Source organism: Gorilla gorilla, chromosome 11 (genome assembly GCF_029281585.2).
Source record: "Gorilla gorilla gorilla isolate KB3781 chromosome 11, NHGRI_mGorGor1-v2.1_pri, whole genome shotgun sequence".
Classification (NCBI taxonomy): domain Eukaryota; kingdom Metazoa; phylum Chordata; class Mammalia; order Primates; family Hominidae; genus Gorilla; species Gorilla gorilla.
The window spans coordinates 109,033,412-109,047,014 of NC_073235.2; the positions used below are offsets into that span (position 1 = coordinate 109,033,412).

The 13,603-nt window shown below is 39.2% G+C and overlaps 1 pseudogene; it reads right to left on the minus strand.

Moving 5' to 3' along the window:
* On the minus strand, positions 1–917 carry LOC101140333 (heterogeneous nuclear ribonucleoprotein A1-like; annotated as a pseudogene).
* Positions 918–13,603: the final 12,686 nt, after the last annotated feature.

Here is a 13,603-nt window from a genome sequence, read left to right on the forward strand (position 1 = left end):
TCATGGTTTGGCTAAGTATTGGTCTCCACCACCATAGGGGCCAGAGGTTCTGCCTCCAATCCTCACTTCATGGGTCCAAAATTTGAAGACTGTTGTAATTGCCAAAGTCATTGTAGCTTCCACCACTTCCAAAATTGCTTCCATCATTACCAAATCCATTATAGCCATCCCCACTGCCACCATATCCACCACCACCATGGCTACCACCAAAGCCACCACGACCACTGAAGTTTCCTCCATGACCAAAGTTGTCATTCCCACCAAAACCACCTCCACGACCACGACCAAAGTTTCCAGAACAACTTCGACCTCTTTGGCTGGACGAAGCATTAGCCATCTCTTGCTTTGACAGGGCTTTCCTAACTTCACAGTTGTGGCCATTCACAGTGTGGTATTTCTGAATGACAATCTTATCCACAGAGTCATGGTTGTCAAATATTACAAAGGCAAAGCCCCTTTTCTTGCCACTGACTCTGTCAGTCATGATTTCAGTCACTTCAATTTTTCTACACTGCTCAAAATAATCTCTTAGGTGATGTTCTTCAGTGTCTTCTTTAATGCCACCAACAAATATCTTTTTCACAGTTAAGTGGGCACCTGGTCTTTGAGAACCTTCTCTTGAGACAGCTCTCTTTGGTTCCACGACTCTTCCATCCACCTTGTGTGGCCTGGCATTCATGGCTGCATCCCCCTCCTCCACAGTGGCATATATGACAAAACCAAAGCCTGTGGAGCACTTGGTGTTTGGATCTCTCACTACCACACAGTCTGTGAGCGTTCCCCATTGCTCAAAATGGCTCCTCAGGCTCTCATCAGTTGTTTCAAAGCTCAACCCTCCAATGAAGAGTTTCCTCAGCTGTTCGGGCTCTTTAGGAGACTCTGACTCAGACATGACAGCAGGAAGAAGAGAGACTTTAACGATGCTTCTTTGGCGGCGTCCACGGGTAGAAAGGAGCAAGCCGATGAACATATCTCAGACTTCTTTTCATTTTAAACTATGTTTGCATCTTTTAGTCCAAGCTGATGGTACTTTATGAGTACAGTTCTCTTGAACTGTGCCAGTGTCCTATCAACCTTACAGGGTCACTCGATTAGACAGAAGCCACATACACAATTGTTTTTGAGACAGACCCCTCCTACCTTGGCCTGTGAATCAGGGTGCTATGGGACAATGTCTTAATATTCTTGAAGCTCTATTGTCTGGGTGAGAGTGTTTATAAGACATACCATTTAAGGTTCTTAGAAGTCTTTCTGTGTAGATAAAAGGGTCTATGAGGAATATCCTCAACACTTCCTAAGGTCTCAACAAATAGGCTACCTCACTGATGCAAAATTACTCCTGGGATCATGTTTTGCCAGAAGAGTCCTGGATTTGATCTTTGCTGTGAGGTCATCTCTTCCAGGATCTTTTGCTGCCTGGAGGAGCTAGAAAAGAGAAAGTTTTATTTTTGAATCCAGAAAGTCCTAAATTCTGTATATTTTCTCCTAATTTTGGTTAAAAACTGAAGAATTACTTTTTTAGTTCATTTTTCTCCTCCTGTATGTTAACACAGGCAGCCAAAAGAAGCCAGTTGGTGCTTTTGATACAGTCGTATGTGTGGGGAATTGGTTCCAGGAACACTGCAGATACCAGAATGCGAGGATGCTCAAGTCCCTTATATAAAATGGTAGAGTATTTGCATATAAACTATGCACATCCTTCCGTATACTTTAAAACATCTCTAGATTACTTATAATACCAGATACAATGTCAATGCTATGTAAATAGTGGTACTACATTTTAAAAATGGGTATTATTTTTATTGCTGTACTATTATTATTTATTTGAGTATTTTCCACCCATGGTTGGTTGAGCCAGTGGATGAGGAACCCGTGGAGGCAGAACGCATGGATACAGAGAAGCTGACCGCATTCTGACTGAAAATCTCCTAGCCAGAGCTATCTGTTTATGACATATTCTTCCTGTCTTCCATGCTACAGGGGATAGTTTTGCTAATTGGTCTGCACATAATTCAGGTCACGTTTTCTCCAGTTTCCAATAGCAATTTCTTCAGTGTCCTTTGAGCCTTCACTATTCACCTCCTCAAGGAGCTTTCCAGCTTCTGCCTGCCACTGAATTCCAAAGCCCATGCCATATGTTTTAGGGTTTTGTTATGGCAACACCCTACTTCTATGAATCAAATTCTGTTTTGGTCGTGTATTGCTTAAACTTAAAACTTATGAGTACTTAAAACAATAACCAGTTTATTAGCTCTCATTGTTCTGTGGTTGACTGAGCACAGCCATGAAGTTCTACCGGTTTAACTGGGATCTTTCTTGTGGCTGCAGTCAGAAGTTGGCTGTGGTGGGGGTCAACTGGTGGTTGCAACTGGGATCCCGAGACAGCTAGGTCTCTTTCCTTCTCCATATGGCCTCTCTGTGTGGTCTTTCTGGTCATGTAGCTGTACTTCCTTCCTTCTTTTTTGAGACAGAATCTCACTCTGTCACCCAGGCCTAGGCTGGAGTGCAATGGCATGATCTCAGCTCACTGCAACTTCCACCTCCCAGGTTCAAGCGATTCTTGTGCCTCAGCCTCCCGAGTAGCTGGGATTGCAGGCATGTGCCACCACGCCTGGCTAATTTTTGTATTTCTAGTAGAGACATAGTTTCGCCATGTTCGCCAGGCTGGTCTCGAACCCCTGACCTCAAGTGATCCACCCGCCTTAGCCTCCCAGAGTGCTGGGATTGCAGGCATGAGCCACTGCGCCCACCCTAATTACATGGCTGTACTTCTTACACTGTGGCTCTGGATTCCACAAATGGAATGTTCCAAGAGGGAGGAAGAAGCAGCAGCCAGTCCTTTTAAAGGCTGAAATTGGTGCCGTGCCACTTTGACCACTTTCAATTGGAAATCTTAAGTCGGTGTAGGAGAGAACCACACGAGGGCATGGATACCACGAGGCGTGAAATTTGGTGTCCATCTTAGGAGACTAGTTACCACATAGTGTATGTGGCTAGATATTTGCAATTTGAAGTCAGCAGGAATGGAGAAGTATTCCTTAATTATGGACCCAATTGTATTAGAGGATCTGCTGTGGTTCAGCTAGGGACATACCTACATACATGCAGGTATGTTTATGAACATGTGTGTGAGTAGACAGATATTAAAAATTTTGAAAATGCATGCAGTCATTGCCTAATAACAGACAATTCACAAAACATACTTTGCTATGTGAGTTAATATGGAGGAAAATGGGAAAGACAAGAAATATTAGCCTGGAAGTGAAGGAATTCCTCATCTAAACCAAGGATTGCTACAGTATAGTAGTGTGACCTTGGACAAGTTCCAGCCTCTCTGGCTCTTAGTTTTCTAAGAACCCTTCCCTGTTTAAAATTCTTGGACACTCATCACATGTTTTGCTCTTTCTCATATTTCAAGACTGAGTTGAAATGCTACCTCTTCTGTGATGTCTTCCTCCAAATCTAAATCTAATCACATCCTACGCAGAGTGATGTGATGTTCTCAGATTGATGGCCACCAAGTTAGCAAAAACTTTTTAAATGTTTCACCACATCTAGAGAACAAGGGATTTGTGAAATCAAACAGTAATTTGAATTATTTATCTGTGGGCTGAAAACACAAATTTGTCATTTTTTAAGTTTCTGCTTTTCATCATGGATATAACATAGGTGAAGTTCTCTATGTGGATGGCTGTTTCAACAGTTGTTTAAATAGATGTAATTATGGTCGTAAGGTAGACTAACTGCTAAAACAAACAACCCCAACATTTCAGTGGCTTAACATAATAAAAGTTTAGTTTTTGCTCATGTAATAGTTCAATATGAGCATTTGTGGACAAGCAGTTCCTGGGCAGCTCTCCTCTGTTATTTCCTCACAGTTTTTCTTTCCTTTTCTTTTTAATGTCATTGAGGACTTCTCCATTCAACGGGCAGGTGAAGCAAGAGAGACTGGATTGCACGTGGAGGTTGTTCTGGTCCAGGTCCAGAAGTGATGTCTCTCTCCTGCCTGCATCCATTGGCCAGAACACAGCCGCGTGACTGACTGCTCATAGCTTCAGGGGAGGCTGGGAAATGTAGTTTACCTGTGCGCCCAGGAAAGAGAGCAATTAGATATTGGTGAGCAGCTAGCATCCTCTGCTACAATGTCCTTTCTTCCGTTCTTCATATTTTACTCCACAGCCCTTTGACATTTATTTATCTGTGTACACATTCTATTTTTCACTTTAATATTAGAGAATTTAGAAAATATAGAAAGGTAAAGAGAAGAAACCAATAATTGCCCATAATAACTCAGTGGTTATTTGGTTATTTTTGGAATATTAATATGTATATATCTATATATTTAGAATGGTTGAAATTATAACTTTGCATCACTTTGTAATCTTTTTTTAATCACTTAATAGTGCAAGAGAAGTACTTTCCTATGTCAACAAAACTCTCCATAATTGATGCCTAAAAAGCTTTATAAAATTCCATCTCATGATAATTTACTGTATGAGTAGAAAGAATAGAGAGAAATGTTTGGACAGGTTTCAAAAGACCTAGTGTATCAGTGAATCCCTGTGTTAATGGTAAAGCAGCTCAGTGTTATAGCCTCAGGGTGGGATGAGGGGAAGGAGACTTCTTGCTAAATACTTTCTCTGATATATTGCATGCTCCATTAGAATAAATATCTTAGTTTCAAATTGATAATTCATTATCAGCTAAAATGCTTCTTGAGATTAATTTCTTCTTTTCACTGTCAGCACATTAAAACACAAAGTGATTGGCAGATTATATTCCAAAAACTGGAAGAGATTAATTTCGCCATTTGAATTATTTTGCATTTTGATAGCCTTCTTGGTTTTTTTTCTGTTTCTTTTCACCCCTAAGTAGTCAGAATTGTCATAAACATGGAGCTGCTTATTTTCTAGCCCACTAGAAGTAGTGTTGGACAGTAACAGGGCTTCCTGATGCTCACACTATCAGATTTATGAAGCGGAAGAAAGATATTCCAGTAACGGGGCAAATTCACTTCCAGGGAGGAAATGCCAAGCAACCTGATTGCTAGTTAATGTCAACATGGATCAGTAGAAAGAAATTCTCCCTGATTACATGCTAAAGGCTGTGTCCTTTTTTGGTAAACTCTCCACATCTGTCATTTCTTGACAAATGAATCTTAGTAAAAACATGTTGAAGATGAAAAAGATAATAAGGAGACATTGTATTTTTATTGTCTTTATGTCTGTTAGACATTGTTTCTTGTTTCCAGAGATGCTTTAAATGTAAAAATTGACATAGCTGTGAGTTGTTGGAATAGAAAGAAAAGTTAGAGTGCAGAAAATGTCAAAGTTTAACTGTTGTTCTCAAGTCTAACAGTGACTGCAGACTAGATTATGAAAATCGAGTTGAATGGGGTATTTTTCAAGCTACAATGAGACTGTTTTAATCTCACTGACGTTTTTGCCAGAGTTCTTTCTCAAATAATAATTAGGTCCTCCTCCAACTTAGCTTTCCTTAATCTTCTACTTTGAAAATTCTACCAAAATAAGCCTGAGTTAAATTTTGAACTAAAAATCACGAAATTTTATTGCTGTTATCATCATAAGATCAATATATTTTCATTGTTTGAAATTGAAAAATGCAGAAAAGTAGAAAGGAGAATGAGAATTGCTCAATCTTATTACCCAAAAACGACCACAGTTATTATTTTGGAGTTTTCCTTTCTAAATATATATTTTACAAAGGTTAAATGTTGCAGTCATATTATATATACAATTATGCATCTTAATTTGCTTACTGTTATAAGAATTTACCATCTCATTACAGATCCCATAAATATGATTTTACTAAATATTTTATGATTATAAAACTAAGGCAGTATTACTGTAGAAAATTTAGAAAATATAGAAAGATAGCCTGGGCATGGTGGCTCACACCTGTAATCCCAGCACTTTGAGAGGCTGAGGTGGGTGGATTACCTGAGGTCAGGAGTTCGAGACCAGCCTTGCCAACATGGTGAAACCCTGTCTCTACTAAAAATACAAAAAAATTAGCTGGGTGTGGTGGCAGGTGCCTGTAATGCCAGCTACTTGGGAGGCTGAGGAAGGAGAATCGCTTGAATCTCAGAGATGGAGGTTGCAGTGAGCTGAGGTCTTGCCATTGCACTCCAGCCTGGGAGACAAGGGCAAAACTCTGTCTCAAAAAAAAAAAAAAAAAAAAAAAAAAAGAAAGTAAGAAAATAAAAGAAAGGTAAAGAGAAGAAACCAAGAAACCAATAATTGTCGATAACCCTATCACTCAGTGATTATTTGGTTATTTTTGGAATATCGATATGTATATATATATTTTTAAACGGTTGAAATTAAAATTTATATACCACTTTGTATTCTATTTTCAATCACCTAATAGTACAAGAGAAGTACTTTCCTATGTCACCAAAACTCTTCATAAATGATGCCAAAAAACTTCATAAAATTCCATCACATGATAATTTGCCTAATGCCCTATTGTTGTGCAAAATAATGCTGTAATAAATATATTTAGATATAAATTTTTATTTTCATTTTTGAATTTTTCCTCTGGAAAAATTCTTAAAAGTCCCAGAGTATGAAAACATTAAGGTTTATGATTCACATTTCCAGAACAGTGGCACCTGTTTGTGTTCCTACCAGCAATGAATGTGTGCCTGTCTGACACTGTCGCCTGCATTTTATTATTTTAAAAAAAATCCGTGCAAATGACAGATGAGTATTAACATCAAGTTTCTCTGATCAAGCTGATTCTGAATAGTCAGTACAGTATTCTGAGGACTTCGGCTATTTGAATCTTGCACCTTCCATTCCCTGGGGTTAGAAGGAGCCTGTGTGTTCATGTCTATCTTTCTTTTTTCTTTTGAGACAGAATCTCGCTCTGTCGCCCAGGCTGGAGTGTAGCAATGTGATCTTGGCTCAATCCAACCTCCGCTTCCTGGGTTCAAGCAATCCTCCTGCCTCAGCCTCTCGAGTAGCTGGGATTACAGGCGTTCCCCCCCACCATGCCTGGCTTGTTTTTTGTATTTTTAGTAGAGATGAAGTTCCACCATGTTGGCCAGGCTGGTCTCGAACTCCTTGACCTCAGGTGATCCACCCACCTCAGCCTCCCAAAGTGCTGGGATTACAGGCATGAGCCACCGCGCCAGCCCATGTCTATCTTTCAATAAAGATTTTTGAGTGCTAGAACCCTCTGCTAGATTCTAGGGAAATAAAGACAAATAAGCTATGGTCACTGGACTTAAGGCAGAGTTTTTGAGCTGATGTGCATAGGCACATGGTTGTGTTAAGATACTGAGCTTCTTGGTCTTTGGAGCACCTAGATGAGGCCTGAGGTGACTAGAACCACTGGGCTGGTCACTTCTGTCAGACAGTGAGTGGACTTTGTTGTTGAATCTGATGTGACCGACGTAGGAAATACTGACTCCCGATCATCTGGATGTTCTTCTAGGTCTTTGTCTTTCTCAGAACCACAGATTCTTGGGCAATAACAAATATTTTGTGAGTCAACTAGTCTTTCTTCATTGCCCTCCAACACACACACACACACACACACACACACACACACACACACACATCCCATGCTGCTGATGGTGGGGAGGGCACAATCACATTCTCTGTGACCTACAATATAACCTGGTAAAATACAGTATTTCTTACTATGGGCTTAATTAAGCTCTTTGAAAGGCTGCAGGACCACCTTGGGCAAGATTAAAGGCACTACTTTTATTTATTTGTTTATTATTATACTTAAATTCTAGGGTACATGTGCACAACGTGCAGGTTTGTTACATATGTATACATGTGCCATGTTGGTGTGCTGCACTCATTAACTCGTCATTTACATTAGATATATCTCCTAATGCTATCCCTCCCCCGTCCCCCCACCCCACAACAGGCCCCAGTGTGTGATGTTCCCCATCCTGTGTCCAAGTGTTCTCATTGTTCGATTCCCATCTATGAGTGAGAACATGTGGTGTTCGGTTTTCTGTCCTTGCAATAGTTTGCTGAGAATGATGGTTTCCAGCTTCATCCATGTCCCTACAAAGGACATGAACTCATCCTTTTTTATGGCTGCATAGTATTCCATGGTGTATATGTGCCACATTTTCTTAATCCAGTCTATCATTGATGGACATTTGGGTTGGTTCCAAGTCTTTGCTATTGTGAATAGTGCTGCAATAAACATACATGTGCACGTGTCTTTATAGCAGCATGATTTATAATCTTTTGGGTATATACCCAGTAATGGGATGGCTGGGTCAAATGGTATTTCTAGTTCTAGATCCTTGAGGAATCACCACACTGTCGTCCACAATGGTTGAACTGGTTTACAGTCCCACCAACAGTGTAAAATGGTTCCTGGTTCTCCACATCCTCTCCAGCACCTGTTGTTTCCTGACTTTTTAATGATCACCATTCTAACTGGTGTGAGATGGTATCTCATTGTGGTTTTGATTTGCATTTCTCTGACGGCCAGTGATGATGAGCATTTATTCATGGGTCTGTTGGCTGCATAAATGTCTTATTTTGAGAAGTGTCTGTTCATATCCTTCACCCACTTTTTGATGGGTTGTTTGATTTTTTTCTTGTAAATTTGTTTAAGTTCTTTGTAGATTCTGGGTATTAGCCCTTTGTCAGATGGGTAGATTGCAAAAAATTTTCTCCCATTCTGTAGGTTGCCTGTTCACTCTGATGGTAGTTTCTTTTGCTGTAAAGGCACTACCTTTTAGTTGTAATGATTTATGAGATTTCAGACTCTCCCTAGCTGGGAAGGAACATGGTGAATTGCATTATTCAGAAGGCACAATAAATAACCCCTCAGTTCTCTAACTAGGTTCTGTACAAGTTAAAAGACAGGTGGAGGCCAAAATATCACTCTTACTGATGGAGGTCTTCTGTTCTCTGTGGGTATCTCAATCCCAGTAGGAGAAAGGAAATTCCAAGGTAGGAGAAAAGAAAGCTTATGTAAGCATGCCCAGTTTATTATTCTCAAATTTACTCATCAGCTAAATCACTTCTGTATACCAGAGATGGAAACAGTACAGGGACAGAGAAAAGCAGGAGTAGACTGCAGTAGACTTCCAACTCCTTGGAAAGAAACATCAGGAATGGAAGAATCATTTCCTGCCAACAATATGTTAGAGCAGAAGTTACAAACTGGGAGATTTAAATAGGTAACCGTGGGCCAGACCACAGACACACTAAAAATGAAAGGCAGTAGAGACTCACTGTAGATACTTGAGAAGGGGCAAGATGAAGACAATTTAAAGAAAAGCATGAAACAGTAATAGATAAATTCAAAAAGATAGTTTAGAGAGCAAAAAGAGACTGGGTGTATTAGCAAAGGTAAGAGTAAAAGCAAAGGCTTAGACAGTGTTTTTGGAGGACATTTCAAGAACAAAAAGGAAATACATACAAAGAATGGGGTTATTCTGTGTTGATCCATAGGACAGAATTATATAATCTAAAGTGGAAGTTGTGCCAATATGAGCTTTGGTTCACTGCAGGGAGAGCTTAGGATTAGAGCTGCTGAAATTTATATCGGGCTATTAGACAGGTTTTTCATAGAGCAGAAGTCACTACGATGAGCCAGATCTGGTCCATTTTCATGTTTTCTTTGACTTCAGGCAGTGTTTCAAAACAGTAGAATGAGTAAACACTTAAACATTTTAAAGTTACTCAAAATCTAGATTTCAAGTTTCTCTTGAAAAATGGGAAAATCTAGCAGCATTGGGCCCATTTGCCTGAAGATAACAATTGAATAGAGCTGTGTAAGGGTGGCCTGATGTAGAAAGGCATGTGTTTTCTTGTTTGCCACAGTCTTTGCCATTCCTTATTGCCTGGTACCTTTACTTTTTAAATTACCTGCCTAGTCCCTATAGGAATGCGACTTTTCAACCCTTGTTTTACAGGGAGTCCCCTCCACTGGGAGGGAGGATGAATTCAGTGACTCTTGACTCAGAGCTTCTGTAACTCTGTAACTTTTGGCCATTTTATCTAACTTTTTCTCATCTTAAATATGACCATGTTTCTTTAGTGATATGCTGTTTTTATTATATACATTTTATTCTAGTAATATTTCTTCTTGCTTGGGAACAACCATGTGAGGTTTTTTATCAGGCAATAAATGCAAAAATGGCCAACAGAAGCTGCAGACAGGCCTGATCCCAGGCCAAATGGAACATGGCCAAATTTGTTGGAGGCATTGTTTTTCTCCGACTCAGCACTCCCCTCACTGGGAAGGAAGGGTCCTTTGAGTACTTAGGAGTCTTGTTATTCCAGCTTGTTCTCATTAGTCACTACTTAACACGACCTCACAGCACCCTCCATGGCTCCTGGTTGGCCTATTGAACTGCTTGGCATGGCTTAATTGATGAGAAGTTATCCCAAAACCACTGCAGATGAGTATATTCCCCATAGTCAGCCAAGGAAATCCAATCCACAAGAGAGAAGGTAAGTCATATGATTCTAGAGAATCTAGGAAGAGATGTAGAGGATGGTGAGGAGACAGGAGCAATGGAGGGGGGCGCGGAGGGCCAAGGGGGATGCTGGTAGGGAAGGGGAGGGACTGGTAGGGGTGGGACAGAACAAAGTGTGAGTGCATTGCAGAGTGGGTGCAGGATGAACTTTGTCAACTAGGAATTCTGATCACTGTTGTCACCTTTATATAAAGTTTGTACTAGACTGGAGGTGGGTTACTTTTGTGTTTGCCTCATCTTGTTGATTGAGCGTGGCTTGTATCTCATTTCTTTATAGTGATTGACAGCCACTAAAGCGTAAGAACATTTGCTATTATGTTATAGTGACAAGGGCCTTAGATGCTCCTTTATGCCATAAAGAATATGTATGTTAATAATGATAAAACCAGTACAATATAACCTAGATATATGCAGTGCTTTACTTCCCGGGGTGAAAGTTAGGCTTACAAATGTTGCTGCATCTCTGGGAAATGTTCCAGAATAAGATATGCATCCTTGGGTATCACCAAATTTCAGCCTACGATCTGCCCCAAGGCTTGTATTACAATAAAGCATGGTTTTCTTCTATGACATAAACATCATCAAAGATTACAGACATATGCCACACTTATTTCCATTTAATAATTTATAGCAACTAGCAAACAACATTTAAGTAAATGTAAATTCTCAAATATAATAATTGATCATTTTGCAGTATGTTGCATTTTACCAAGTGCTTCCACGTAAACCACTTTTTGAACTCCTCATAAGACTGATCCTGGACCCTTCGGTCCTGGGTTTCCTGGTCCTGCCACTGCACTTCACTGCCTTTCTGCTGCTCTCAGCAGTTCTCAATTTTTGCTAAAATGCGTTTCTTGTAAATTCTTTAATAAAACAAATCATCATAAAATGGATTGTGAATTCCCAGAAGAACAATGTTATAACTGAGGGTTGCTTTCTTGACTTAGAACATGAAATCTCACAACAAATAACAAAGATTTACTACCAGTATTTCTTTTTAAAAGATAATAAAATTAAGTTCCATAAAGAGGAAAGGAATATATATACATGTTGATTATGCAATGGCTCAAATACGTTGTAAAGTTTATATAAAACCCAGAAAAACTCTAGCTCTACTGTATCATAAATATGATTCATTTAAAGTGAATATGTTTGCCAAAATACGTTCTGTCAAATATGCAAGATAGACCTACGTATCTTAATGTAACAGTGATTTAATTCAATGATGATAAAGTTTCAGGTTTTATATCATAACTAACCTTTAAGAAACTACCACTTGTGTAGTTTTAGTTTATGTTAAAGATGAATATCTACAATTATCTGAAAAGTTTACTTTTTTTCATATACTTCAACCAAAATAACAAGTTAAATGCATGAGCAGATATGAAAATCCACTAGTCTTGTAATGATACACTCAAGAAAGCAACTTGCAAAAATATAAAATATAAAAGAATCCACTCTTTTCACCACCCTTTTTCTTTTGGAAAATAGTTATTTTCATGAACATGTATTATTTATATTATTATATAATGATTATTAATATTCTAAATCAATACTTTAAAAACTGTTAAAATATAACCATCAATAAAATATGTAGTAATCATTTTCTTGTCATTTTAGACTTCAAAATACCTTTGGGGTATGGTTTTTATGATCTGAATTTTTTAAAAGTTGGGCAAAACAGAAGGTTGATGCCTCTGTGGTTGGTTTTCTCTGGGAAGCAAATTTTGAGACAGAGTTTCACATACAAGATGCTTTCTAGGGAATGGCCTTGGGAAGGAGGGAGGCAGGGGGAGAAGCTAGCTGATCTAAGAGCTATTTGGCACACCCCACAGGGAGCTCTGGGGTGAGAATGGCCCATCAGAGTTGTGTTGCACTGGGGCAACATTAGGGTCACCAGAGAAAATGCTGCACGTTTGAATTTCATATTCAAATTTTGAATAAGGTTTACTTATAGTAAAAGTCATTTATTGTTTATGTGAAATTCAAATTTAAATGGGCATCCTGTAATTTTATATGCTAAATCTAGTAAGCCTACTCGATATGGCCAGGTCTTTATATCCTCACCTCAACCGGTTATTGGCTGTGGCTCATCCTAGAAATGGTATGACCCTGGGACATCATTGCTCTTCACTACTGAAATAGCCTCTACAAAGGCTGAGAGCTGAGGGCTGTCTGCTGACAACACTCCCCGCAGCTGTGTTAATGAGCCTTCCTTGAGGGGCACCTGAGCAGCTCAACTTCATGTCCATCACACCATCCTGGTGCTGTTGTTTTTAATAAGTTTCTCTAGCAACCAGAAATATTAAAAAATCATTTAATTAACCTTATTACTATAATTAAAGTAGAGACTATTCTTTTTCAAAACTAGTCTCTGTAATATTCAAATACTAGATACATAAATAAATACATAAAACAGCCATTGTCCAATCCTTGCATTGTTGTGTCTTTCAGGGACTGTTTATTGGTAAGGACTAGAAGGATCACATGTTTGAGTTTGTCTAAGATATTTTTAGTTTATGCATGACTGCAAAAGCGTCATGGTTAGGTAAATAATTTATCTGCTCTTCCTAGCCAGAACCTTCTTAGTGCCTCTCACTGCAGTAGATGTTATCCTCGACTTTTGTAGAATGGGAAACAGAGCAGCTGAGCTTTATATCCCGTTTTATCCAGTTAAAAAAACAGTCCCATTGCACTCCAGCCTGGGCAACCAGAGTGAAACTCCGTCTCAAAAAAAACCCCAAAAAACAAAAAAAAACAGTCCCCAGTAAGGACCTTGATTGCCCTCACTGAGCCGATCAGTTGTGGCTGGAAGATGAAGTGCCGCTGTGAGTGGTCCAGCTTGTATCAGGCTCCTGACCCTAAATGAATGACCTGTGATGGGTGGGTTGGGGGAGGACCTGGGGAACAAGGTTATGAGGGATAGACATGGCTGTGGGGACTTACTTTCTTATTTTTATTTTTTACTTGGTGAAAATAATGTTTATTATTTACATTATCTTATATCACCAGACATCTAGACTTTTTTTTCAGCTATGCTTAGAAAACTGTGCCAAATAGATTAAATTACCACCCATTAGAGCTAAAGATAAGGAAAAAATTAAAGTGGGA